The 24,248-nt window shown below is 37.0% G+C and overlaps 1 protein-coding gene across 1 annotated transcript in view; it reads right to left on the bottom strand.

The window, feature by feature from the left end:
* The window catches only part of HNF4G (hepatocyte nuclear factor 4 gamma), a 59,492-nt gene extending 35,832 nt beyond the window's left edge, over positions 1–23,660 (bottom strand). The window contains exon 1 of the mRNA XM_088176392.1: positions 23,629–23,660. The gene's annotated coding sequence lies outside the window, so the exon portion shown is untranslated. The remainder of the gene's footprint in view (positions 1–23,628) is intronic.
* Between the last annotated feature and the right edge of the window lie 588 nt (positions 23,661–24,248).

The following is a 24,248-nucleotide window of genomic DNA, read 5'->3' as shown; positions in this document are numbered from 1 at the left end:
TTCCTATCTGCGTATTTTCATGTATAGCCCCTGGATCAGGAATTTACCATTTGGCTAATAGCGGAGGAAAAAAAAAAACACTACTTGAGATGACACAGTCTCTCCCACTGGGATGACTATAAAGGCACATAGAAATCATCAGGGGTACTAAAGTGAGGGTGAAGCCCAGAAATGGATCTGTTCTTGAGGTCCCTCTCTGCCTCTCTCCCTACCCGCACTCATCTATGCAAGGTAAATTAGTCTCTCCATCATCCACGATGAGAAGCTGGAATCTCTACAGGACACACACACTTGTCTATGTACCTCTTTTAGCTCTACATTTTCAGACCTCCCTTACACACCTAATTCTATAGTCATTAGTGAGGCAATAAAATGACATAAAATGAGCAAAGAGCAATAAAGCAATCCTATTCTAGCATGTTTATTTAGTGTGGTCCTTAATGACAGAGACCTTCGCACCCACTGATACCTAGAGCTGCTACTAATTCTTCTCTGCCTCAGATCCATGGTTACTATTACTCTCAGACTTATGCCCAATGTTTTAAAGCCTGATTCACATGAACTGTGCAAAAAAGAAGAAAGAAAAACCCTCACAGAAAGAAAAATCAGTTTTAAGGGGGAAAAGAAAGCTTTGCAAATTCAGTCCAAATTACTTGCATGTGAGTTAGATACAATGAAAAATTTGCATGGGTTGTGCTAAAACATGTGAATATGTGCCTTAGCCTTTGAGTATACTGTCCAAATTAGCTGGAAACATCACGTGGTATATTTTATGGCTGTTGCTATGAGACTGTAGACATATGCTTAGTGGTAAGAAAGGCATTTAAAATCTAACTACATAGTTGTGAATCTGATGGCAAATCGGACTTCTCTCTCCGCCCAAAATACTTAATAATCAGTGGAATTAAAGTTATACTAACTATAATATACCACGATTAGTGATTAGTGATTAGTTCTATAACTTTTTCTATGTCAATCTAAAATCTGTTGCATTGCTTGTTCTTCTCTTGGTCTCTTCATCTTTAGACTTTTCTAGAGATATTCACTCTTTTGGTAAGCCTTTTATCAGATTGGTTTTACTGCAGATTTCAGCAGGGGGTTGTTTCTCTACATTGAGCCCTGTGTATCTATCATCTTTCAAACTGGAATGAGATACACAAAAGTGGAAGCTGGGCCATAAAGTAGCAACTACTCATCACTACACATAAGTGATGTGACCCAGATAACATGTGATATGCTGCATTAGCATTGTAAGCAAAACATACAACAGGTTGTGTTTGCACAAGCAAGTGCATCCAATATATAGAAAATGTATATAAATTGTCAAAATTCTACAAATAGCATGATTATTTAGAAAAGTTGGTAAAAAACTACTCAAGTAAAAGTTCTCCTTTTCATTTGAATTTTCAGGTGTCCAAACACTATCCCATTGTGCAAAAAGTCAGCTTGCTGAAATAAAAGCATAATAAAAAAGAGCTATGTGTTGAATTATTTCAGTGAGCTAGGATTCAAAGTAAAGCACTATGATAAATCACATAATTTTGCTTAAAAGCAGGGGGAAACAAAACATGGACACATAGAGGAGAAAGAAAAAAAAAGAAGAAGAAAAAATAATGGGAGTAAACCAAAACACAAAACAAAGCAGTGCCTTTCAGGATGATTGAATCTTGCTTAAACCATATTTTACTCTCTGCTACATAATTTTACACTCTTGACAAAGTCAGGCAGTTGGAAGAGGGTTGGAAAAACATATGTAGCTTTTTGTCAACTTTATGCCTCCCTAAATTTAGAAGACATTTATGAATAAAGAAGCTAAAAATAAATCACAAAACAGTGTCAATAATGTGGTCTGAATTATCCAGTCATAAAAAATATGAAAACGTTTTTAATATATTTTAATAGAATTTTCATAACATAAATAATATCAGCAAGACGACTGGCAACAAAAAAGTTATTTGTGGCTGAACTTACACAGATGACCTTTTAAAAAAACCCTACACTGCCTATATATACTGTGGCTTGTTTACCTACATGTTTAAACTATTCTAAAAACTCATAGTTAAAATATAGCCAACATGTACTTTACCTAATCTTAATAGCAATAGCTGGCACTGAGGTCTTGGATAAGCAAATATAGTCACATTAGTAGTTATAATTTTGGTTTCCAAAATGAAAATCAATACCAATTTTTCTGGATGCTGTAAATTAACAAAATATATAGAAAAATTAATGTCTATAAATTTACATTACAGTTTCATTTTCAAAAAATATATATCTAGAGAGAGAGAAAAAACTTTTGTTTATATAGGAAGTTAGGACGTTATGCAAATGCACATATCTAAATATGCACATATTTAGATAGGGTCCTGTTTCAATGCAATCCCATTATCTTTAAGGAAATGTGCTGATAAGTTAGAAGTTGCAACATATGCATTTTATAGCAGGAATTTCTAAAAGAAAACTTCCAGAATTTTGTAAACATTCTTTAGTCATTACAGAAACATCATCGAAAAGACCTGGCAAGAATAGTAACTATTAGGCTATGTCCAAAATTTGATTAATACATACACTTTCTGAAAAAGCATCTACAAAACAGTAAAAAATGAAAAACAAGGGATCAACTGGTTGTCAAAATGAAGAAAATGCTATTGAATTAAGAAAAAGTGTTAATTAAAGTTTAAAAGGTTCTTTAAAACTTTAGCAAATGAGAAATTTTCTATCTCTAACAATAGTTAGATGCAACACCAAAACCAGGTTCTCATTTACATCCATTTCTTCCATTGTCTCTTCTCCACCCAATAGCCTTTTAGGTCCAGAGCTGCAGTACAGTGCCTTCCACCTGTCCAACCAGACAACAAGATTAACCTTTTTTTTCTCTTTGGAGACTTGTGACCATCGAGGGGCAGAATGATTAAAAAGCTTTTTTACAATCTCTAGATGAGATTAATCATGTCTCACCTTACAAGTCACTCAAGTCCCTGAAACTTTTCATTCTGCTACTCTTTTATATCAATCCTCTTGTTCCTTACTCTTTACAGTCTTATTAAGCTTTTATTTTCCTGAGTTAATGAAAAGAGACTCTTACCTCTCACTCTGACAAATTCGTTGCTGAAACTATTGTTCATCATAAATATGTAAAAGAAAATGGTATTAATTCTATGAAAAATGTTAGTAGGTCAGAAAATCAAGCCACTGTTCTTGATTTTCCAACATATCTACATTAAGCTAAACAAATATGATCACACAATAAACTTGTAATATTTAATTGAATGTAGTCATAATGTATACAATTCAGTAACCAAATCCACACACAAAACGTGCAAATTATTACAAAACAGCACTACATCTCCAACAATAGCAATATTGCAATACTAAGGGACAAAGGACACAATGCTTTTAGTCTTTAAAAAGTATGTATCATTCAGGACAATTTTTTCAAACAAGCTGATGAAGAAAGCTATCTAGTACTCATAGTAAAAAGGAGAATTAGAAAAGACAAACTTCAACCCAGAAGTAAACATAAGTTTAGAAATAGGAGCTCATGAGTCTGAGGACAATCTTCAACATGGAATGAAAGTCTGATAAAAGATAATAAATTTTTTGTCAGACCAAGAAAATAATATTTTCAGCGTTTTTATGCCATAAAAAGGAAACTCTGCTATTGTTTTATGCCATAAAAATATTTACTAGTTTGTTTATAGGCTCCCAATAATTTTAGTGAAAACAGTCTTTTCATGATTGGAAGACATGGTAGAGAAAACACTAAGCAAAGCAGTATTTAGTCTTCAGAAAATTAACTGAGATGAGATGAAACAAACAGAGATTAGAAGAAACACTGAGATATATCACTCTGCCGATGTTCCTTTCACAGTGAACATTCTGCCTTCACCAGTTCTAAACACTAAAGGTGGTATACAAAGACTATGGAAGGTGGTACACATAGGACAGTTTACAACTCATCTTCTCAACAAAGTATCAATGGACAAACTGAAATAAGAAGTATCCACAAAACATAAATCAGCAGAAGATCAAATATCCCCACAAAAAGGAGCTGTGGAGATTTTTAAAATGTTCAGGCACCTTAAGATGCAAATATGCAGTTAGAGAATCCATGGTTCTTGATAATGGTTGGCCTCACTCTGCTGGGAACCAGCAAGCCGAAAAATATCCTCAATTGAAAGAATAAAAAAGGGAAGGAAGAACAGGATTGCTGCCATTCAGAAGAGGCTGAATAAGAGCAGGTATCTAGTGCAGCAAGTTCTCCAAACCAAAATTTCCTCCTACACACACACACACACACACACACACCCACACACACACAAACACACCGCAACAATGTTCATTCTCGAAAGGAAAGAGAACTAGCAACCACACCTATTTGTGATGGTTTTGATCACTCTTCTGTTCGCCGGCAGACAAGATGATCAGTTTACACATAGCACATAAAGTAGGTAGAATGTATTTTAATAAATATCTAATAGCAACTTTTGATGCATGAAAATCTGACCCTAGTCCTAAGTGTTCCCTAGACTAGTATGATGGTAAGAGTTTGTGTTTGCTAAAAAAAAAAAAAGCATTCTAAATTCTAATTTAAATATCTCTAAATTAACTGAAAAAACTTAAATAATTGTAAATATTACCAGGTATTTATTAAAACCATTCTTCCCCCAAAACTGGTTTCCATATATCTAAACTGCATGTGACTTTACTATCAACCATATTCTGCTATACTAAAGCAACATAGCCAGTAACAATTGAGAAAACACATTACACATAGCACTTACTTTGCCATGAAATTCTAGATGAGTTAATGATAGATAATGGCCTACAATTCATGTGTGATTTATTTTAGCAAATCTCACTGATACAGCAATTCAAGCACTGCATCAAGACTGCACTAAGTATAATCAAAGGAGCTTGCAGAAAAATCAGCAGAAATTACAAAACACCTAATTGAAAAGAAAGAAACATGCTTAGAAGTCCCACGAACACAGTGTTGTGTGACTGTTTTAACATATGTTTTATCAGGATTTCTAGTGCAGTCTGTGAAGAACTAAAGTGTCTGTTCTCATTAGTACCCTGCTCCGCACCCAAGGAGCTGAAATAGTTACAAAATCCTATCCAGTATCACTGTGATGGCTGCCATCTTGACTGACACTAAGGTGAGGGGTATCTTTGCAAGCTCTATTTCAACTTTTTAAGTGGTTTACCAAGTCCGCATGCAATACCTAAATTGTGGATGAACATTAGATATATTCTGCACCAGTGGTTCTGCAGTAATGACAAACTTTACAACCTCATTAATCAATTCCTTTCTGTAAGTCCTCATGGATATATTGAACAACAAAAGAATGAGAATATGTGTCTATCTGGACAAATCTACGTGTGACTTCATTGGTAATTTCCTTTCAGTACAAAAGCTAACTTTAAACCTAATCCTAGCCCTGCCCTTTGTTTTCTATTAAACAATCATTAATCCAGGAAAAATCTTCCATCTTAACTCATAGCTTTGTTTCCTTACATGCTTTTTTGTGGAAATTTGCCAAAGGCTTCTTGGAACATTAACTATACTGTGACAATGTCTAAAACCACAACCAGCAAGCACTGAAAGGTCCTAAGCCAGACATACCTCAGGCTTTGCTACATATTACATTGGGAAGATGTCTGGAAGGGCACCGGCAGCCTTGCTTCCCTCTCATTAACCCTGCTGGCAGGAGAAGAGCTATGGTATTTGCTTGTTCTTCCAAGGCCTTGCCAGGAGACCAGGACACAGGGAGCATACACCATGAGGACATTCATTTCAGTAACACACATCTATCCTTGCACCTAGCAATTCTTATGCAGTGTGCACTTTTGCTGCAAAAATTATTTTTATCAGACTTTCTTTTTCACTGAGCTCAGACTGTAGCTCCACAGATTTTACCTGCAACCGTTTTTAGAAATATATATATATTTTTTTTTTAATGTCATAATTTTTACCATTTCCCATGGTCCTTTGATATAGGGTGAAAGACAGACTAGTGATTAGTAAATAGAAACTGTAGCGAGATAGCTAAAAAAATACTATCTTCAAATACCTTCCTACTTGTGAACAGCATGGAAGCCAAATTCACCAGTACTATGTGCAAGAACTTAATGGGGAAAAGATGAACAGCTGAGATCAAAACCATTATAAATAGAGCAAGAAGAATCCTGTTCCCTGTCTCCTGCTGCCCTTCAGATGGCTGCCCTGGCACCACAGGAAATCACCTCACTGCTGGTCACCCCAAAAGACCCCCAGCCACCTTGGCCTCTCAATAGCAGCTCACTCGTTGCGGCCACTGCCACACAGACCAGTGATAACAGACTCACCTAAAATAAAAAAACAATCTGCTCTATGAACAAACAGCCATGGAAGCTCACAAGCAACAGATGCTGGAGCACATTCAGAAGAAATGTAACTGATCATTAAGAAATCTCAGCATACATTTGCTGTGAAAGATTCCTTTCTAAATGATGTATATTATTAAATTTTAGTATTTTGGTGTTTTGGTGTGGTTTGGAAAATAGTGAAGCAAAGTGAAGTAAAAATACACATAGAAAAGCCCAAACAGATCCTACAGAACTTGAAACATCTTTTCCTATTAAAAATATAAATAAAAATTCAGGTGGCACATAATCAGGAAGAAAATAAATTGGAGTAAGATTTTTCTTAAGAGATCTGGAAAAACTAGACTATTTCCACAACAAAATATAGCCATATAGCCTGAAGCATAAACATTACCATTACTTAGTTTTCTCAACTATCTTCATTCATTCACCTAATAGAAATATAAATCTGTGTAACTGGATAGATGCAGAGATCATCTGTGTCATCATATTGCCTGATTATATGTTTTTTTATTAATAAAGACCAGATAAAACAATTATCTAAAGCTGAATTGCCAGTTTTACTTGATATTACCTTTCCATCCTTTTCAACAAAAAATCCATAGGAACGAGATAAATGTCTTTGCCCTTCTGCTACTGTTTCAGTGTAAATCTAAGGATTCAGGACTGTTTAGAATCAGTTTTTTGTAAACCGCATGGAGTTTAAAACAATATAGTTAATTCACACACATGAAGATGGACCATCTTCAAAAATTTTATCTTTGGAAGCAATGGCCATTTCTCAATAGGAAAAATGTAGTTTAACTAGATAAAGACACTAAACCAGTTCAAACTACCTTATTAGCAAGAGCTCTCTTATGAAAAATGTGCATCCAAATCTAGCATCAAAATGCCATTTTTTGCAGGACCAGATATTATTTTCACCAGAAGAAAATGATCTGTAAGAATGCGTGTAACAGTGCCCTCTGGTGAGAATGTGCCTGATAATATGCTTGCCTTGTAAGGGTAAAGAGATTTTAGTGGCAAGGCTAATAAGCGATCGGATGATTTTGCAAACTGAATTATGGTACCGTTTTTCAAAACTAGCAATGAAGAAGTTAGGTGTTTTGAGATTGTAATTGCTTTATACTCATTTTAAATGAAAAACATTTATGCCCATTTTTGAAAACACAACCTTGTACAATGAGAGACAGTAGCCTTGACTAGGTGAAGATTTATGAGTGCTATAGGCAGCATAGCTACTTTTATGGCTGAGAATGCAATAGATCCTAAGCAAACATTGATAAGTCCTCTATTCTTCTGAGAAGTATCCACCCACCAAGTGTCCTGACATTGGAAAGCCCCACAGTTTTGATAAGAATAAAGACCAGCTAACTGTAGTAAACAACTTCATTTCTCAACTTAGTCAAAGACGTTCATCAAAAGTTTTGTGGGCAAGGGCTGCATCATCTTTCACTATTGAACAACAACCACCAAATTTTCAATCCTACTGAAATGTGACAATCCTTATGAGATATTCAATATAATATATATGTTAACTCCATAAAATACATGTATACACATGTATATACCCATACATATAATTATACCTATAAAATTAGGTTAGAATATTGGACAGGCTTGTCACTGAAGCAAGGAAGAACATTCTACTTTCAAAAGCTTTATTTGTGACACGTAACAAAAGATACTTCATTAAAAATAGTTGACACAGAGTTGTGGTAGTGGTCAATGCCTGAAAATACCATTCTGGTCTAACTTATTACATACTATTTGTGATTAAATCTAGAGTAGGTTTACCAGGACTGTCATAGTTCTTCACCAGTACCTCCCAATGATCCTATCTGCTATCTTTGAAACTACCACGGCAGTTGCTTTCAGCCTCCTCAGTGCAACCTGAACTGCAGCAGTGTTCTCCTTTGCTTCAAGTAAACCCAAACTACAGGCATGTACTATCGCTTCTTTTCTTACCAAATGAGAAAGTCTTAATAAAAACAAGACCTCCTTCCAGGCACATCAGAGTGTCAATGCTAATTGCTGATTTGGTTAAAATACACTTTCTGATCTTAAGTGATTTCCAGATGAAATACAAACAGCTGAAATTTTATCGTTCAAATAAATTACTGTTGCTAAACTATGATTACTGTAAATAGTAATTATTTGCTGTAATAGCAACACCTAGAAATCCTTTGTGCTCATCTGAGTTTTCTCTCAGCCATTTAACAGTTTAAATGACCAGGAATGCAAGAAGACTTAAAGAAGGTACTATAGCTGTTTGTAACTACGGTGTTTATATTGCATAAGAATGAGAATATGAAATTAATGAAAGTATTACTTTAGTCAAGTTCTCCATCTCTTAGGACAGTCCTTCTTCTCACTCATATCAAGTATGTCTCATCACCCTGTTGCTCTAACTTTGGTGACTAATTAACTTCATTGTTTTTAAGGAAGGAACTTGGCAGTCCTAGTTAGTTGTTTAACAAATAACCAGATGTCCCCAGAGGACTCAAAGGAGTCACTTACAGCCAAGTTCCATTGGGTCAGGTATAAACATCAAACAAAAACCCACCTCAGCAGGTGGCAGCAAATAGTGTGAGGAGAACAAGATTGGTAAAATGTCATCATCAAACAAAAAATCTCATTTTACATTATTTCAGTGTTTGGTCTATTTATTATAGAGAGACCAGATATTTCAAAGTTTTCAAAGCTAATTAGTTTTACACACACACATGCACATGCACACGCACACACACAAAGGTGTGGAATGTTGCAAAAACAACAACAAATTAAAATACTTTTAAAAAGTTAAAAGTTCTTCCTCATTTGCAAATTTGTCACCCCGACAAAAAAAAGAGGATGGAGTAAATTGTTTTTCAAAATCTAACATTACTTTGACAGAAATTTCCACTTGCAGAAAATGAAGCCAATTTATTTTGGCAAATAAAGAAGGGAGAGGGCTGTGTAAGTCAGGTTTTCAGTAGAAATATTAACTTTCTGATCATACTTTAGCAAGTGTTAAAGATCCTAGAGCAAAGGCTACCTTTTCACTGTGGTAGCAGATGGCATTTGGCCTTGTGAGGCCAACAAGCATCACAGTAATATATGAAAAAAACCCAGCAATGGTGGAGATCAGTTTGGGGTCTGCTCTGACCCTCAGATATAGGGTAAGTTAAAAGTCATAAAATTAAATTAATGGCTTTTAAACTGTCCCATGATATATTTTTGTATAGCTCTATAAATACTTCTCAATTAAGGCAACTAACAGTGTAAGACTATCCAGCAGCAAAACAGAAGAATAAACTACAGTGTAAATTGTCACCGTTTGCTAATGCAGGAGAAGTAAGAGCTCGATGCAGTTACATTACACAAGCTTTCCTCACTGGTGAAGTAATTGGTAGCTGGCAGTGCTTGGACGAGAACGTGACTATTTTGTGCCAGATTGATAATTTTGGTAGAGTGAAAATAATTATCCAGAGTAGCTGCAAGCAATACTCCATGGAAATCTAGTGGAAGTAACAGAAATTGAAGTGCAAACAAACAAATATGAGAGCTCACAATTCTGCAGAAAACCTCAGCAAACTGGCAAAACCTGACAAATATGTTCCAGTCTTCACACATTCAGAGTCAATGAGATTTGACTACAATGGATTTTTTTTTTCAGGTACTAAAATCAAGAACATAAAAAAGTCAGAAACACTGTCCCGCTTAGGGCTTAGCCCTGGCTTGTTCCTCTCACTACAAAGGTCCACATTCCTGGGGTGCAGCAAATTCCCGGGTGAACCACCAAGGCTAGTGATGGCTGCTTTCTCTTGCAGCCTTTGCAAAACAGTTAGTTTTCCGGAAATTAACTTATTAACCAAAAGCAAAATAATTAACTCTCTTACAGCCACATGAGAGAGGAGGGTATAGTTGTTTGGAAATTGGAGAGCCCTGTTAGCACTCCAGGCTTTTTTAACTCCAACCAGCACATCTTTGTCAGTACTGCAGAATGATGGCATCAAGCCGACTTTATTATTCTGTTCACAAAGGTGGATTTCCCATATCTTAGATCAGTCACAACTTGCCCTAGTGTTTCTAAAGGAAGTAAAATATATATACTATTATTCTAGCTTTTAAAACAAAATAGAAAAACAACTGGCAGAACACACAGATTTTCCCATGTATTTCAAAATCTCAGGGTGCTCTGACAGCAATGTTGCATAGTAAATAAAGTAAAAAGAAATCCACTCTAATCAAATCTATTTATTAGTCTTTTAGATGCATTTCACTGACAGAAGATGGACTCTAGTTTGCTTTCTTTGGGATCACACAGATAGTAAAACACAAAGTTACAAGAAAAAGCAGGATGAATTTTTTTGTTGTTGTTTCTATCAAGTTTTTATAGTGTCTAGGTTTTCCATCTCAACTGCTCTTGTTCAAAGTAAATCTAGTTCAGGGGAAAAAATCCCCACCTCATTTCCCTGAGAACCTAGTTATTTTTATCTACCTCAACAACCAAGCTACTCTACCTTGTCATTTCAATTTTCACATATTTTCTCTTTGTGTATTCGTTCTATGATTCAGTGAAATCTCATCTCTTCAGCCGACTGCCATAAACTACTGTCCGGAACAAAGCTCTCTCTCAAATTCAATCTCAAACAAAATGAAAAAGAAAAAAATCACAAATGAGAAAGTGGACCACAACCAATCCTATGGGCTACATTCTCACAAGGTCTGCCAGTTATTTTGCTTCATCAAGTAAACCCAAACTACGGGCAGGTGCTATCGCTTCTTTTGTTACCAAATGAGAAAGTGTTAATAAAAACAAGACCTCCTTCCAGGCACATCAGAGTGTCAATGCTAATTGCTGATTTGGCTAAAATACACTTCTTGATCTTAAGTGATTTCCAGATGAAATACAAACAGCTGAAATTTTATCGTTCAAATAAATGGGGACACAGACTGTTGCACATTTAGTGGAATTACTGCTGCTAAACTATGATTACTATAAATAGTAATTATTTGCTGCAATAGCAACACCTAGAAATCCTTTGTGCTCATCTGAGTTTTCTCTGAGCAATTTAACAGTTTGAATTACCAGGACGGCAAGAAAAACCTTTATGTTTACGTTATCTATACCTTAACACAAAGGACTGCAGAGGATCTCACAGATGAAAGAACTCTTGGAGACGAACAAATTTTTTTTTGTTTCAAAATTTATTGCATTTTTTCTATGACCTATTAAAAGCTTTGTAATTTCCAAGTATATGCATTATTTTTCTCCTGTTGATATGACTTTAACAGCTTTGTATAGAATATAGTATAGTAGCCTCCCCAAGTAAACTGTAATACCTGTAACTCAAAGGACAGGATTACAAAGCTTTTCTCTCAAACACATATCTAGACAACACCAGAAATTAAACACTTACGTGGCAGGCATTTATACATGCTGGAAGTAAGTCACTGTACGTGAACCTGTGAGTTAAAATGACTGAGCAAGAATCAAGTAAGGTTCTCCACTGCAGAAAATACTTGGTTGTATAATGGCGGCTGTAAGTTCTTTCTGCAGCCGAGAACAAGCAATTGTCTGTATCCATACTGTTCCATTGTTGAGGTACAAGCTAGGCAAGCCCATAAAATTGCTTTAATCAAGTAACACGCAAAGGGAGTTAACAATGAATTTAAAAATTAGTGTCACACAATGAAAACATGTTTAATGAAAATGATGGAATTCATTTTACCTTCTATCACAGTGATTTCTAAATTGGTGTAACTTAATTAACTTTAGTTTGGTCAGCAATCCACAGCAGATTGTGCAGAACTGATGCAAATATTCACACATGGCACATGACAGCAGTGACATAGTATATTGATGCCAATATTCTGGCATCTCTGTGACTATTAAAATAGTTTGATTTTGTTTAAAAGTTGTACTTAAAATTCTTTATTCAGCTGAAAATTGGAAATGTAATTAGTCAAGCTATTTTTTCACTTCTTCAGCTTGAGCTTTTCAAAAGTTAGGCTGCAGTGAAAAATTGCCAGCATTTCTTGGTGACTTTTCAAGGTAGTACCTTTTTCTTATCAGGTTTATGCCAAAGTGATTCCATAAGAGTGCATTTGGTGTAGAATGTCAAATTAAAGAATTTGACAAACTGCAATATATTAAAAATGAGCCTCTAACAGGTATACATATACATACCTTGTAATACATAAGCATTTCTCTAATTCTTCAACTTTCCTACTGTCTTTGTAACATAAATCTATTGCTACTATTTTTGCTCATTTTTCTTGTCTCAATATTTGTTTTTGTCTATGCAGAAAATCTTTCCCTTGTGGACTCCTACAAGGCTCAGTTCCAAGCCCTCTATCTTCTCTCCCAGGTCATCACTCTAATACTGCCAAAGCACTTAATGTGAGGTCATCAGTCACCTATAATCCTAAGCACCACACCAGCTCTAGTGATGCTTATTTTTAGATACTTTAACACCTATGAACAAACCTCCTTCTCCTTTGCCCCTGATTTTCAAGTACTGTGTTTCCGCTTGGCTCACAACATCACAGCCTGAAATGTGCCTTAGGCAAGCACCTCCTTCTTTACTCCTTCTCTATGTTCTTTTTCAACTGGTTCCATATTTCATAGTTTCAGCATCAATCTGGTTTTTCTCCTCTGCTTGCAAACTGTGTGCTGATTCTCAAAACATTCTCTGCATATAAAATTTCATTCACCACACAGCCAGTGTGCTCTTTTTCTCCAAAAACTTTGTAGACAACAGATTACTCAGAATCCCAGACCCAGCAATGGAAATTTTTGCAGACCTTGTCCCTTTTCAAAGATAGTTCCACCTGGAAGTCCAGCCATGTTCATTAGCTGCTATGATCTTCCTGGCCATAGTAACAGCAGGTGCTGGAGGTCAGTCACTTCATTTCATCCCTTACAAACCTGAGGTGGGAGAACAGAGCCTTACAACCCCCCTATACACATCTTCACCAAATTCTTCATCTTGACTTTCATCTGGTTTTAGTTCAGCTATGTGTCTTTCTGCCCTAAAGCCAAGCTTTCCAGTCCTAGAGATACAGACTGTAATATATGCTCTAACACACAGAATGATATTTCTGCTCCTCACTCAAGAGTAAGTTACAATAACAAGAATAAATTTCCTCCAAGATTAACCCCCTCTCTGTCCAAAGAATTGGAAATCTACAGTAATGCAATAAGAACATGGTATGCCACATTTTTTATGCTGTGACTGTCCATCAACAAACTAAATTTAATACCCTGGTAGCTGTTCTCCTTGCATCTTTAGCAAAAGCTGGTAGGCTACTTGAGAAACAAAGAAAAATAAAGAGAACACAAGCCAAACAAACTCCCAAATACATGCACAAGAGATATACAATCAGTCTTTGCATGGAAAAACATACCTCTACACATTGTTCTTACTTATTAATACTTGCATCTATAAATAACTTGCACACACTTTTTTTCATTCTGTTACAGTGAGGCAATTCTGATGGAACTGCACAGCTATACCAAAAATGGGAGAAAATATATATAGTGGAAAAATTCAAGATTTAACTTCATGGAGGTTAAAAAAATCAACATTTTTGCTCAACTAGAAATGTACATATTTGTGACACACATAGAAATTCTGGAATTAATTAATTTGACATAGGTAACAATATAAACAGAATAGGCATCAAGGCTCAATCAACAGGCATCAGTAGGCATGAAGAAATTTCTCAGGGAATTCAAAATGAGCAGGATTCTTTCCTTCATTACAACCAACAATGTTTCTTAACGTAGCTACTAAACCTTAATGTGTCATTTAAGTAACAGTCTCCAGTAAGGTACTCACATGTGCAATATCATTCCAAAGTGTTACAGGTAAAGTTCATATAAACTGAAAAATGTGCTGGTCAAGACTTAGACTACTCGAAAATTTTAAATTACTAAAATTTTATTTTAATTTTAAATAATAATTTAAGGATCTGTTAAAAAAGCCAAAACACACACACAATTAAAAACAAAAATTAAAACAAAAAAACAACAAAACCAAAAACCTACAAACTATAGAAATATTTATTGGTTTTGCCTTTATTTTGTCTATTCTTAAAAGATAAATTTAAATATGCAAAGAGTTTGCTTAATTCAAAATTGCTCAATACTGACTACATGTAGGAAATAAATACAAATATAAATATAAATATAAATATAAATATAAATATAAATATAAATATAAATATAAATATAAATATAAATATATTATATCCTATTATATTTATAAAGTGCATCTCCTTAATAAAAGGGAAGAATTGTTTAATAAAGCAGCTCTTAAATGCTTTGCTTTTTTTTTTCAACTACGTCTTTTACAGCTGCATCTGCTTTGGTGCTGTGGCACATTTTACCACGATAAAGTAGGTACTATACTAATAAATAATAAAGCATTTCTTATTTTTTCCCACATTCATTACATATGAGATTTAAATAACGCCTATCTTTGGATTTTTTTTCTGTAAATCATCATCAGCCCCATCCCATTTCTTTAATTAGGTGTAAATTCCCATGGGATTACAATAAGGAATATGCAGAAAAGCTAGTGACTCTTTCTCAAATCATGATCTTCTCAAGGCACTTCAAACACACTCTGAGTTTTACGTAAAAGTCAACAATATTTTTCTGTGTCGTATGGTGTCTTTCTTTTCAGGAACTTAATACCTTTTGCTTTAAATGTCGACTGTGCATTACGTATTGGGTCTGTCTTTAAAACAATTTCTGTATTTATTCACATTGACCATCCACTTTCTAATAGATGATTGCACAGAATACATAGGAATATATTTCATCTGGTACATTTAGTTTCCATGAAAGCAATGTAGCAGATGAAAGAAAAAAGAAAGGTAGCAGTGGCATAATACTACCTAGAGCACATTGTGTATTATCACTAAGTGGCTGATAGAGCGCCATTTGAGAATCACTGCTCTGTTCAACTCTAAACACAAGTATTTATAGACCAGCAGATATATTTAGTGTCATAAACATCCCCCCTGGTCGGAAAAATTAAATTACATACACTGTTTAATATTAGGTGGCTGGTTTGTTTTCTTTTTCTTTTATTCTTTCTTAAATTACAAGGCTAATGAGGCATACAAAACGATTCTAAATGAATTTAAGAAAGGATGTAAGACTTGCTTTATGGGAAGGTTATTGATTTTCAACAGGAATATAACTATGTCACATACTAATAAGAGAATTACATGTTTTGTATCAGAGCAAGAAGGCAAGCAACTTTCAGACTTGTATGATTCACAGATATAAAAAATATATGTATATCTCCAAATGCTATGTATCTATGTATCTATCTATCTATCTATCTATCTATCTATCTAAAAATGTAAAGACATACGCTATAAGTAACTCTCAGTACTCCTAGCACGAAGATATCCTTGTAGATACACAAGCTCCTCTTGCAGCTCTAATAAAACTACACCAACTCTGGGGCCAGTATCACCACAAAAACTCAACACTGGGTTCAAACACAAATGATGCAGAAATCTGAACTCAGTGATTTTAAGATCAGGAAACAGAGAAAGAAGGAAAGATGAGGATGTTTGTGATCTTTGGCAAACCAATTCCAAACTGCAAATGGGAAAGCACAGCAGCTGAAATAAAGGGAGTCCTGCAAATAGGAGCCATTAGAAAACCATAGATTTTTCTTCATATCTGAAAAAAAATCGTTTGACTTATCAAGGATTACAGGATATGTTGAATTCTTTACCTAGCTAAGAGCAATGTAGTATCTTTGATTTTCCAGGATTACAAGCTGCACTTGTGGCAAGCAGATGTATCGTTTGTGGAGAATGCATCACACAATCCATTTTCCAGATTTCTAAACCATGTTCCCCAAAGTTTCTGCTTCCAGATGTACTTGTCTGAGGAAGAGCAGAGCTCTTAAACTGAAAAATGCAAATCTATTACTTTAACCTCCTTAAATTATCAGAAAAGGCAGAAAAAGAAGCCGTTTTCATAGGAACTTCCATGCTACCTTTCTATGTTTGATAAGCAGTTAAGTTCTAAACAGCAGCTTCCCTACAACTATTATATGTCAAACTATAACTATGTCACTTTGTCCAGCTAATAAAATACTTATATACTAAGACAGTTTTCCTTCATGACCTTCACTATATGGCCAAGGTTTAACAAGGTTTGTTTGCCTGGACCACTCACAATGCTACTTTTCATCCTTTTAGAGAAAGCAAGAGCTCTGACCTACAAATTCAAAGCTACAAGATGCATAAGACCACTGACCATAAAGGGTTAAAACGTTTGCTGAAGTCTCATAGGTATTTTCTTCAGGCCATTCAAAACTGCTCATTTTCTACCTGCCAAGGTTTTTGCAATTCATACATGTACTTAATTTCAGGATAGTTCTTTATGCTCTCTGGAACCACAGAATCTTGGGAATTATCATTGAGAATGTCTTTCATTTTATGCCCTCTTTCAGCTTCAAATTCATCTTGGGAAATAAATTACTTGACCTACTAGATTAAAATAAGATAAAAATTCCCCTATTAAATTCTGCACTAACAAAACTCATGGTAAAATTTATGTTAACACTTGAATCCCTTTCTCATCCAGAGCAGGCAAACTACTCAACATTTCCTTACCCTTGAAATATAAGCCTATGGAATTGAAAGTTTCCAAGTTTTGCTCCATTATTTAGAAGATCTTTATAGACTTGATACCAGAAAGATTACATTTGTTTTTCTCTTTAGCTCTAATCAACAACATGTTAAACATGTGAAATGGATTGTCCTCCATAAATTTTTCACCAGGCAAATGGCCCTTCCATTATATATCTACCAGTCAGCCTACTCTTTTTAGCAAGAAAAAAAAAATATGGATTTTGTTGACTGACTCTTCTTTTCAGCAGTGCCAGCGCAGGCAGGCACGCACACACGCTCAGCTGTGCACGTTCAACATTCACTCGATCAACGCACGTCTGCCTGTATTTGGCCATTTAAGCAATGATCTCCACTGGGGCCAAGCATATATATTAATGCTGGCACCTTTGTTAGAGGGACGATCACCTTTAGGACAGGTGAGAGCTTAAGTGGAGAAGTAAGCGGTGCTAATGCCTTACATTGCTTTGGTTGTTTCGGCCAAGCCAGAAAATGGAAGCAAAATGCATCAGCCTGCTCCAGGGAACGTGTTACGCTTCATTCTCAGCTCTTACATACTGGCTAACAAAAGTGTCTGAATGAAACCTGAAAATTCTGGCCAAGATGGACCTTAAATTAACCCAAAAGCTCAAACCAGAATTGTGTTCCCTGAAGTATAGAATGCACTCGCATTTTTAAATGTAGTGCACATGGTAAAGTCCAGGGCACTGGGGCTTTGGTTCATACTGCTTTGGTTTTACTCTGAATGCTAAACGACTACAGTGAAAGAGATACAGATCCTGTAAAGTAGTTTTTATTTGAGGTAAGCTCTTTTCATCCTTATTCACTTTTAACTAAAAAAAACATAATAAACAAAGAAACAAAATCCACTCACGGCCCTAATAAATTACACCGGCAACTAGCTCAATGAATTTTGCATTTTTTCAACTTCAACTTCTTCCTGCTAGTCCTTTTCTTTTCACTCTTTTGGGGAAATTCCAAATGAAACTTATTTGATTTTTTTTATTTTTACTCTTATTTTTTAAGACAATGTTTTACCGTTGATATAATGATCTACTTTTCCATACAAGATTGGGGGTCAGAACCAAGCCCTTAAAGGGACTAGTTTATATTGTTGTAACTTTTCTAGAAGAGTCTGAAATTAGGCATAACAATATAAATTTCATAATAAATCTGACTGCCTTTCTTTGCATTCTTTCCCTCTTACTGTCATAACCAAACTAATTCATATTCTTATGATCAAATGTAAAATTTTACCTTAAACTTATGTGTGCCTAAGTTCTGGCACTTCAAAACTGAAGTGAATTAAAAAGCATTGTCCCTAAGTCTCCCTAAAACCCTAGTTAAAATTGCATGTTCAATATTAATATAGTTACTGAAGCTCAGATAGTCAGATAAAAAGACCAAAAAAAAGTTTAAAGCAATAATATAGGGTAAGACACTAAAACATCACCAGAGCCAAGAGGGTTGGAAGATATTACAGCCTCTTTAAAAATGTAAATCTTTTGGAAATGTTTTGGATTTGGAGATGAAAGTCAGAAATATCACTATATCACTGTTCTTCCAAAAGGCAAGAAATATTACATACAAATAATACATACTTATTATGTAGATAGTGCCTAGCACCAAAATCAGAACTCACAGTAAAAGCTCTGCATTGCTTTCTCCTTTGTAAGTAAAAAACTTACTTCCATTTTTGTGAGAAGAGGAAATATTAATCAAAGGATAACTGCGCAGAAACCATGGAAAACTGTCCCATGCAGCCAATGTATGGGATCTCTATCCCACCTAATAGGGCCACCACATGCCTACCAAACAGTTCAGCAGAAAATACTGTTTTTAAGTTATTTAGCAGTTGGGAGTAGGCAGTAGTAAGCCGGTGAAGTAATTAACAATTTGCTGTACAAAATCCTACCCATTTCCGAAATCATAATTTTATCCTTGTGACTGCAACAGCAGGTGTAATCTAACATGTTAGGGACTGAGAGAGGACAGGGATTGAGTATTAATGTGCAATCACAGCATGGTCACCATCTCACCATCTCTCTTCTGTCTAGCGTCTCTGAGTATTGTTTAGACCTTTACTGAGGCAATTTTGTCAGCTACCGTAATGTCAGTCTGGCATTTCCTTGCAAAAGAAATAAATATTATCATCCTGAAGGGCATAGAACACTTTTGGGTATGATTCTGAAACAGGTGGCATCAATAAGAATCATCTTTCTCATCACTGTCAGCAATTACAAAGAAAGAAACAAGCAAACAAACTGTAGCTGCAGAGGTGCAAAAAGTACTTAAGATATATGATCAACTGGGTAGTTGTAGTCAGAAATCTTCAAGCATCTGGACCAGCTTTGAGAGCATGAACTGGCCCCACTCGGTGTTGAGTGTTGATACACGATCAACAGTTAGTGAAAATATGTTTATTTAACAAAGAAAGAGGGAAATTCAACCACCTGCCAGCAAGGCCTATTTTGGTTAGCAAGTAACTGGCGACATTGCTACTGTCTCCACCAAGTCCAACCCAGGCTGGTGTCGCCTAACAATCTCAGACAAAAATTACCCTCAAAAAGAGGATTCTCACTGCAAGATTTCCACAGATGTGGAAATTACAAGATGAGTTCTATTTGTCATTTCATGGAGCCTCTATCCCCCTCTCCCGCCTGAGCCAAATTCTTTTATTTAGGCAAAAGCAGATACACATCAAGAAATCCTTTTCCATCAGAGGGCTAAATATAAATAAAACCCCCAGAAGTCTACAGACAAAGTATATGTTAGAAATACACAGTGGAAACAGTGCTGTTTGTATAGGTCTATTGCAGTCGGATTCCCAGAAAAACAGGAGGCAAGTAAAATTCTCACAGTACCTTGTATACTGCTGACTGTAATATATGTCCTTGTTGCCTGGATACCTCTAGTGAATTACAGAGCAAGGGTGTGAGTTTTTTTTCCTTGATCAGTATTAAATAAAAAAAAAAATCCCAACCTCTTGCTCTATAAGAGGCAGAAGATGCACATGGAAGCTTCCCTTGCCTGTGCCAGCTGAATGCCAGAAAGAGACAAATCGAGCCTTGAGAATTTTAAATCTTGTGGGTTGCCGTGCCACGTTATGAACTAGATCTCATACAATTCATCACCCAAGTTGCAGAAAAATAGTTCAAGAACTCAAAATAATGAATTCTGTCATTTCCAATAGAAGTGTGAAGGGAGAATTATGAATGAACCTTTTAAAAACACGTATGTGGAGGGAGATTGCCCTTCTACAAAATGAAAGCAGCAGGCTTCTATTTAAATGGCCCAATCCTGAAAGCGAGACCTTTCATTTTCAATTAACTTAAATTGACAATTGAGAAAGGTTTGAAAATGTTGTTGGAGCCTTTCAGTTTGATAGATCTCAGTTCTGACATTACACACACTATTCTGACCTGATTTTTAGGGTGTGCAGTTTTAAAATTGAGAATTTGAAATGAAAAGTATTTGATTCAATCAAAGCTGTTGCAAGACATTCAAACATCTTAACCTGTTAGATTATTTTCTCATCATGATATGTATATAATGCATCTTTCATTAGCATACATTAAAACCTAAAAGCTATGCTTTCCCTCAACCTTATATTATTTTATGTTGTAGCAATACTTTCATTGAGAAATTTAATTTTATTACAGAATATACTACCACGTATAACAGGTAACTATTTACCAGACAAATAAAACCTCTCTTTGTATTCTAAAGCACTCTACATCACAAATCTACTGTACCAGAGTAATGCAATTACCCAAGAAGACATAGCCCCTGTCCACCTGAAACAACACAGGTAAATCACACTGATTTTCATGCTTAATATTAATTCTCAAACATGAAAATGGAAGACTTCTGAAGAGCTAAGAAACTTCATTAAATGAAAAAAAAACAAAAAAACTAAGCTGAAACAAATAAATCAGAGAATATTCTGAAGCTTACAAGCAAGAGATGGGTCTTTGAAACCCCTGAGAAGTGAGGCAGAGAGATCCCTGAATTGAAAAAGTCCATTTATCAATTAAGACATGAAGTACGTTGCCTCTGCTATTTGACAGATGTAAAAGCACAATCTGCTCAGCTCAGAACACCCCTATACCAATGATGCAGTCTTAAATCAATCATGAATTATTGTTTGTTATAATAGACTAAATTCCCAAATGAACCAAAAACAAACAAAAAGCCAATGTTTTTTCCATCATATGGGCCGTCATATTGCTAGTTTTGCATTGCATTCTTTCAGGAAGTATCTTTTAATTAATGACCTGACAAGAATTAAATTGCTTATAGTAATGTTTTCTTTCTCATAACCAGTGGTAATTGATGTACATGATGCAGATCTGCAGATAACACTGATTACATCCTAGACCCCATTTTTCCACCACAGACTTAACAGACGGGCAATCTCTTGTAGTGCAGAGTCCATATGCCCATGACGTAAGGTCTGCCATGAAGTTTGAAACTGAAGCCATGTCGAGCTTAAGGACTGAGTTCTGGTTTTGCACTAGTGTAGGTTTCGGGAAACTCAGCAGAATCAAACAGGATTTGATTCAGAGATTCAAACCTGGGCAAGCAATACTGGGCCATTATCTTGAGTGAAGGGAGCAGCAAAGACGTGCTTATACAAGGACACTTCTGTTAGGGAATTGGCTTAGCGATAATTTAATCCTGTGCAATAATTAGAAGTAAACACCACTTGGCCATCCAAGGAACTGGCCCTTATAGCTGGGCCACAAGAAATCCATTTTCCTCATTATATCTCCCTGGTAGGAGGCAGGATGGAGGGCAGCAGTAGCTCCAAGCCACCTGAAGCTTTTCCCAATATGCTGCCTAGGAGTACTTACAATAGCCATCTTGGAAATGCAGACTGGACCTCCGCATTGCTCTAGTTTTAAATTTCTGCTACTAAGTACTAACATTTTTGGAAGACGTATTCCTCTTTTTACATGAGGCAAGTTGCAGAGAAAGTTTCGCTTTGTGTTAAGGAAACACAAAGTTTGCATTCCAGGAAAAGAGTCCAAATGTGTGAGTTGCAAAAATCAAAGGTAACACCATGGACAAGATAACAGCATCCCGATCCCATCCTACACTGTTTATTTAGGTATTTTTTTTAAATACATATATGAAGTGAGACTTAGGCGTCTTTCAGTAGGAGAGAAGGGTACAGGACACAGAGTACTGCACAATGAAAACAGTACTTTCAAAATTCTTTTTTACTCTGAATACTTCAGAAGCTGAAGGATAATGAGAAGTGTGAACTGAACTACCATTAAGCATTTTGTCCCTTTTCCCCTTACCATATGACTATGAAAAAGGAAAACAAGTGACAAAAATACTGTTCATTGTATTTGAAAAAAAAACAACCCTGCATATATATAAATGTTTAATATGCCTTCTATATAAGATGCAAGAACTTCTTAAGGAATATGGGAAATTACATAGCACTTTATAGTTTTCTTCAGCACACAAGAGACTCGGGATTTGAAAGCTGTGTAGCATAGTAAGTCTGGTTCACTAGCTCAGTTTTAATGAACTCAGCATCAATTAAAAGAGATGCTATATTAAATTACTCCACTTTCTTTGTAATATGGATAAGAAATCACAGTAAATCAAAGCATGTGCAGCACTTTACAAGGCCTACAAAAAGGAAGGTCCAATTTAACTTAGCCATAGTTTACTATGGAATAGGACTCACTATTAAAAATGTGTAATGTCGCTTTTTTAATACTGATACCATTGTAGCCTACTGTGTACTTTCCAAAATGCTTGACTATATTGCCCGTTTCAGGGTACAAGAACAGATGTTCAACTCACAAGTGTAACACCTGAAAGTTGGCTTTCATCAAAGATACCCTGTAAACAGCGCACCTGCAGCACTGTAAAAGATGGATCCACCTGCAAAACTCAGCCTTGGATTGCTTTGTTTGTTTCATGTTTGAATTTCTCTCTTTAAATTATTTTCTCTTTAAGTATTTTCGGATTCTCTAACTAGGCATCCAGCACTGGCCGAGTACTACTACTAGTAGTACATCTCTATAATAACAATTAATCTGTTGCACAGGTTACCACGAGGGCAGGTGCGGAGAAATCAATAAGGGAGGCAAAACCAAAAAAGCCTTTAGAAAATGTTCCTAAACCGGGTACAAAGCCGTGACTTCGGCCGCTGAATGCCAGCAAATGCCAGCACAGCTCCAGGCAGCCGTGCGGCCGAACGCGGGGCAGGGCCAGCGCGGCCGGGACATGGACACGCACACACGGACACGGACACACAGACACGGACACACGGACACGGACACACAGACACGCACTCCCGGGGACACGCACACACACCCCGCCCCGGGCCCCGGGCTGCGCCCAGTGCGGCGCCTTTCCCCGCAACGCCCCTGGAGCCGATAACAGGGACACGTGACCAGGCGACTTAGGAAAAAAAAATTAAAACAATAGTAATAATTTTAAAACTGTAACACAAAACCCCCCCAAACCGGCTGCTGTCCGTCTGGCCACCAGCTGTGCCGCCGGGCACGTCGGCCCCTCCGGCGCGGCGGGCGGCGCGGGGCTGTGTCACTGGGCGGCCGCCGGCCCCCGGGAACTTACCGGCGGGGCCGCCCCGTCCCTCGGCCTCCGACGGCGCGGTCGCAGCTCAGGCCGGCGGCATCCCCCGGGCCTCCTGCCTCCCCCGCACCCCCCGGCTCCCCGCGGACGTCCCGGCGCTGGGCTGCGCGACTTGTTTGGTGCGGTGACACCGTCCTCACCATATGCTGGAGCGAGAAAGGAGGAGAAAGGAGGAGGAGAGAGAGTATGTGTGAGAGTGAATTAACTTTGCTCAATGGCGACAGGGCAGCAGCCTCAGCCCCAGCATCAGATCGATTTACTAAACAAACTGAAACGTGGGTGGGGACGTTAAACAGTAACCAGCGGCCTCAATGAAAACTGAAAGCTGCTGCCGCCGCCGCCAGCCACTGGCCTGCGCAGCCCGCGCCCCGCCGGCGGGCGGGCCCGCCGCTCCCCTCACGGCCCGGGCGCGGCCGGCGGGAGCCACGGCGCTGCGGCGGGCCTTGGGCCCCAGCCCCGGTGCCCTCGGCAGGCTCCGCGGCAGCGCCCCTGGCCGCCAGGACGGGAAGCGGCCGGTGTCCCGCTCTCGCGGCTGTACCCCGCCGGTCGCCCTTGCTTCTGTGACGAGGGCGGGGAAATGTCTCTCGGGCCGCCCTGCTCTG

Source organism: Sturnus vulgaris, chromosome 1 (genome assembly GCF_052056855.1).
Source record: "Sturnus vulgaris isolate bStuVul1 chromosome 1, bStuVul1.hap1, whole genome shotgun sequence".
In the NCBI taxonomy this organism is placed as follows: Eukaryota; Metazoa; Chordata; class Aves; order Passeriformes; family Sturnidae; genus Sturnus; species Sturnus vulgaris.
Note: the sequence above shows the minus strand (reverse complement) of the source record. Positions and strands in the feature narration are given on the sequence as shown.